Raw genomic sequence first — 6,020 nt, forward strand, 5'->3', positions numbered from 1 at the left:
CCGGTCACGTAATTCACGCCACGTGTCCCCTGCTTTAAATATTGTTCATCAGATTTCAACGGTCATCTGTTGACCGGACGCAGCGCACAAACTGACCGGACGCTCAGCCTCCAGCGTCCGGTCGTTTCCAGTAAGGTTCTAGAAACGGTTTTATTTGACTGGACGCATCCGGTCATGCTTGATCGGATACTGGCAGCGTCCAGTCACTCAGTGACTTCTCTCTGTGCTGCCCGACAATAGGACGGGACACACCCTTCCAGCGTCCGGTCGTTTGACCGACGCTAGCGTCTCTGCTGTTACAACTGACCGGACGCATCGGTTCCACTGGGACCAGCGTCCGGTCACCTTATGACCAGCGAGACTAATTCCTTTTCACCTCTAACTTCTTCACCCTTGCTCAAATATGCCAATCACCAAGTGTATCACCTTGTGCACATGTGTTAGCATATTTTTATAAATATTTTCAAGGGTGTTAGCATTCCACTAGATCCTAAATGCATATGCAATGAGTAAGAGCATCTAGTGACACTTTGACAACCGTATTTCGATACGAGTTTCACCCCTCTTAATAGTACAGCTATCAAACATAAATGTGATCATACTCTCTAAGTGTCTTGATCACCAAAACAAAATAGCTCCTATGATTTATACCTTTGCCTTGAGCTTTTTGTTTTTCTCTTTCTTCTTTCCAAGTCTAAGCACTTGATCATCATGGCATCATCATCATCATGCTATGATCTTCATTTGCTTCATCACTTGGAGTGTGCTACCTATCTCATGATCACTTGATAAACTAGGTTAGCACTTAGGGTTTCATCAATTCACCAAAACCAAACTAGAGCTTTCAACGGGGTTGCTCTAGTTCATGACAAGCGCGACGACGGTGTCCCCGGCGACCTGCTGCTCCATCGACAAAACTGCTACATGGCGAGGCAACCAAGTCAACACGACACAAAAGCACTGCTCAATTGAAACAACAGAGCACGGAGCGACACCCTGGCCGAGCACCCGCCTCAACGGCCATGGCGGACCGCCACGAGGAAAATGCCCCGCATTACCTCACTGGAGGATGAAAGCTCGTCGGGTCAACTCCAATCGCGAGCTAACTACCAGAGCTAGTTGGGTGCACGGTTAATTGGACGGAGGTGGACTATGCAAGGCCAATTAGATGGATGACTCAACTCAGTCTTAAGGGGGTCGATGGCAGGGGAAAAACTCAAATTGACGCCCCGACCTCATATGGCTGCAGCAGTGGCAAGTTTGGCTCGAAGCTAGACTCCAAATCAAGCTCCAGATGTACTCGATTACAAGGATGGGGACAACTCTACGGGTTGGCCTTGGCATAGCTCGGCCGGCCGGCGCGACGCTATTCAAGGCGACATGATGGGGAGCGTGGCGTGGAGCAGTCACTAAATGGGAGAGGACGGCAGCGCGATGGGTGATGGCTCCACATGCATGTACGAGACCAGCACCACAACATGCGACCGCAGCGCCTTGACTCGCAAGACGACGGCGGCCATGCCACGTGACGGCGCAGCGGGTGTGCGTAGCAGCGGCAGTGACGTCGCGACGCAAGTGACGTGGGCGCAAGCGAGGTGACAACGCGATGCAGAGGCACACGCGTGTGCCGTCGACGACGGCAGCGGACCAACCAGGGCACCGGGCCTACGACGACAGCGGCGAAGGCAGAGCGGCCAGGCAGACGCGATAGCGGCGGTAGGGCGGCCAGGCTCGCCGAGCATGGCATGCGCGTACATGCGTCGCGTGCCCGGGCGCAGCAACGACGGTGCGGGTGCGCGCTTGGGCAAGCCAGTGCCATGGCGCCGAGCTGAACCGAGGCATGGTGACCGCGTCCAGACACAGCAGCTGACGGTAACGTGCCATGCACATTTTTTAAAGCGCCCCAAAAATTCAACTCGATGCTCCAATTGCTAAACCACCTATTTTACACTCAAGATGGCATGTTAGGCTACTAAGACAAGCCCTAAGACCATACCACTACCTAACCCAATTCTTCTACAAAAATTGTCAAACTTAGCTTCGTCCAAGCGTTTTTCGACTAAGGAAATTCGACCAAGTCTTGATCGGATTCGCGTCGAATTTGATTTCCACGCTATTCGATACGCTAGCTAGTGAATTTCGTTCTCGACCACAAGTATTTCATCGTTACCTACGAAGCTTAAACTATAAACTTTATTAAAGTTTCGTATATGCGTTCTATAGCATTCTCGTTCAATAAAAATTCATTTAGAACACTAAGTGATGTAACGCGACATGAAATATAACATTCGTTTCGCGTTTCTGATGAACGTTTCAAGTTACGTACATTGCTTTACACCCTATATTACGCACATTTACACATAAATATGATGCTCATGCAGTGTTTTAGCAAAAGACTGTACAGTGTAACACCGATGGTGTTACACTTTGCTCCTCACAAGCCTAGCTTTATGAAGAACAATGATCGGTTTTACACTAGCTGCAAACAAGTTGGTCATAAAAAGCATGAGTGCAAGAACAAGAGCAAAAATGCTAATGTATCCTTAATTACGATTAATTCTTTCTATGTGTTTACTAAGGGTATAAATGGTGTGAAAGCTAAGTTCATTGCTACACCATGGATGAGCTCAAAGAAGAAAGCCATTTGGGTGCCAAAGAGCTTGGTCACTAACCTTCAAGGACCCAAGCAAGTTTGGGTACCTAAAAAGAATAGATCTTCTTTTATAGGTCAATTACAAAGCTGGAGGAAAGTATTGAGTTCTTGATAGTGGGTGCACTCAACATATGATTGGTGATGCAAGAATGTTCAACTCAATCAACACCAATGACAATGATGATTATGATAGTATTATATTTGGTGACAATGGCAAAGGCAAGATCAAGAGGCTTGGTAAGATTGCAATATTCAATGATATAAGCATTTTCAATGTGTTGCTTGTTTAGAGTTTGAATTTTAATTTGTTATCCGTGGCTCAATTGTGTGATCTTGGATTCAAATGCATATTTGGGGTAGATGATGTAGAGATCATACATGTAGATGGCTCTAACTTGATCTTCAAATGCTTTATATATGAGAATCTATACTTGGTTGATTTCAATGCTAGTGAAGCTTAATTATCTATATGTTTGTTCACTAAGTCTAGCATAGGTTGATTATGGCATAGAATGTTTGGTCATGTTGGAATAAAACAATTGAATAGATTGATTAATTATGACTTGGTTATATGCTTGAAAGATGTTGTGTTTGAAAAAGATAAGCTTTATAGCTTTTGTCAAGCCGGTAAAAAAATTGGAAACACCCATCCTAAGAAAAGCATGACGAGCAATAGTAAAGCATTTGAGTTATTGCATATGAATTTGTTTGGGCCAACACAATACACTAGCATCGATGGAAACAAATGTGGTTTTGTGATGGTGGATGATTATACTAGATACACTTGGGTATTTTTCCTAGTGGACAAAAGTGATGTGTTTGCAACATTCAAATCATTTGTCAAGGGCATTCACAATGAGTTTAAAATAACCATCAAGAGAGTTAGAAGTGACAATGGTAGTGAGTTCAAGAACACTAGAATTGATGAGTTGTGTGATGAATTTAGAATTAGACATCAATTCTTGACCAAGTACACTTCATAATCAAATAGCCTTAGTGAGAATAAGAATAGAACACTCGTTGATATGACAAGATCTATGTTACCCTGTTCTTCCTTTTTTTTCTCTGCTCCAATCTCCCTTCCCCTGAGATATTGTATCTTGCTTGTTGCTTGAATCGAGTTGGGTTGCTAACAATGGGGTGGGAGCTACGGGCTTGTTTCGCCGCGGCAACTTCTGGCGCAACGGGTGGGCGGGCGGACCGGCGGAGCGGGGTGGCGTCCGGCGCGCGTCTGCGGGTGTGGACCGTGCGGCGAGGTCGAACTGCTGTTGAGTTAGGTAGCCCAAGGCGGCGAGGCGCGGTGCTTCGGCTGCAAAACGCCGCGTTGTACGCGTCATGGAAAATGGAAGACGTACTAGCTGAGGACTATGGCTGAACCGCTGAGGGCGTACCGCTCTTCCTTTCCTCCGTGCCTTCACGCATTGCGGTGGTCGTATGTACGTTCGATTTCTGCTGCCAGTGCAGTAGAAAATCACGGGAGTATATTATGGCCGGATCAGTCACCTAGGAAACCAACCCTCCTCCAAGAATAACTGTTCTATGCCCAAAGGCAACTGGAAACAAGTACTAGGAGTAGTAATCTTCTAAAATGATTGGACATCAACGTGCAGTGCCTAGCAACAGCAAGTGAATGCAGTGCTAGTAGTAGCAAAAAAATTGAAGCTAAAAATGTACTGATACAACGAACGACCCGATCATTTAATTTTCATCCTGTCATTCGTAATTTTACTTAGCAACGAGAAGGCCACTCCTGGTAAGTATTACTCCTACATATGTTGTTGTCGACTACACTGAAGTCAAGCACTCAAGCTAGCACAAGTTCTAAAAACACAGCACTAAAGTAAGGTCTACTCTAAGCTATTTTCATTACACATAATCTACTATGCATCCCTGAATCATCTTCAGTGGCAGGGCAGGGGAACTTTGGTAGCGTGGTTTCGTAGTTTTCACCTTCTACTGCTCCATCGTCACGGCGTCGAACATGGCCTTCTGCACCTCCATCTCCTGCGCCTGCTGCATCTCCATCTTGACCTTCTCGGCGGCGATCCTGGCCAGCTCCACGCGCTCGTACACCTCCGCCAGCTTCACCACCACCGCCCCCGGGCAGAACGCCGTCCCTGCGGCCGCATTCCTCGGCCTCCTCGGAACAGTCCAGCTCTCCTCCAGCCCAATGCCTCCTCCTCCGCCTCCTGCTTGACGACGGTCGCCGGCGCCCTGGCCGCCGGAAAGCCCGGAGGCGAGTCGTCGGGGCTGGCCAGGAACGCGTGGAGCCGCGGGAGGTGGCGCCACCCCGACGGCGGCTGCTTCGGGAGCTCCTCCTTGTACCGCTGCTTGAGGGTGCGGACGCGGGTCTGGCACTGGACGCGGGTGCGGTTGAAGCGGCGCCCCGCGGCGGCGCGGTGGGCGTTGACGGCTCTGGCCGCGGCGCGCCAGTCCTCCAGGCGGAGGCCCCGCGGGCGGCGGCGCAGGTGGACGGGGCCCCACGCGTCGATGAGTCTCGCCGTCACACCAGTTCCCGGAGGCACTCTCCGGCGGTGGTGGGCTGCGTCCGGGCATCTCGTCGTGCGAGCGAAACTGAACGGTGGCTAAACTAGCAGGTCGGGTGGGGGTGGTTGCACTAACAGGCAGAGAATACTAGCATATGGTCGCAGGCCGCGCAGGCTGCTCATTTATAAAGGAAAATTTTGTGGGTTTGACTCACAGTTACCATATGAGCAGGCTACCAGCCCACCAGAAGAATGCAATTCTAAAACAGTTACTTCAAGTTTGCCCAATTATAATTAAAAAATATAAATATTTATAATATCAAATAAACATCATTAGATTAATTACGAAATATATTTTTATAATAAATTAATTTGGAGTTATAAATGTGAATACTATTTACCAGAAACATGATCAAATGTGAAGCACTTTAACTGGCACGCACACCATAATTACTTCCTTTCACGGACAGAGATAGTAATTGTGAATCACAGCCACCAATGGTGATTGTGAGTCCACTCAAAAAAAAAAAAACAATGGTAATTGTGAGTCGTTGGTGACTATTTACATAATTACCATAGTAAATTTTGTGGGCAGAAGAGGAAAATATCATTCGTGGGTAACTGATCGTTCTCTTTCTGAAACTTCTCTTTATTTTGAGTGGACAAGCAGCCTTTTGTGGGTAGTCTATTCTTCTAAACACTATACTATAAATAGTCAGTCACCTTTTGTTTAGTATTTTGACTGTTCAGTAGTATTTAAAAGGAGTTAGATGGTGTATATTAATATTAAAATATACATATCTTATGTGTAAATGTCAAATATGCTAGAAAGTTTACATATTTACATCTATAAGAAATAAATAGTCTACTAAATATATTTT

The 6,020-nt window shown here is 46.8% G+C and overlaps 1 pseudogene; it reads right to left on the reverse strand.

The window, feature by feature from the left end:
- Positions 1–4,422: 4,422 nt before the first annotated feature.
- On the reverse strand, positions 4,423–5,363 carry LOC136464594 (trihelix transcription factor ENAP2-like; annotated as a pseudogene).
- Positions 5,364–6,020: the final 657 nt, after the last annotated feature.

Source organism: Miscanthus floridulus, chromosome 1, assembly GCF_019320115.1.
Source record: "Miscanthus floridulus cultivar M001 chromosome 1, ASM1932011v1, whole genome shotgun sequence".
Taxonomy (NCBI): Eukaryota; Viridiplantae; Streptophyta; class Magnoliopsida; order Poales; family Poaceae; genus Miscanthus; species Miscanthus floridulus.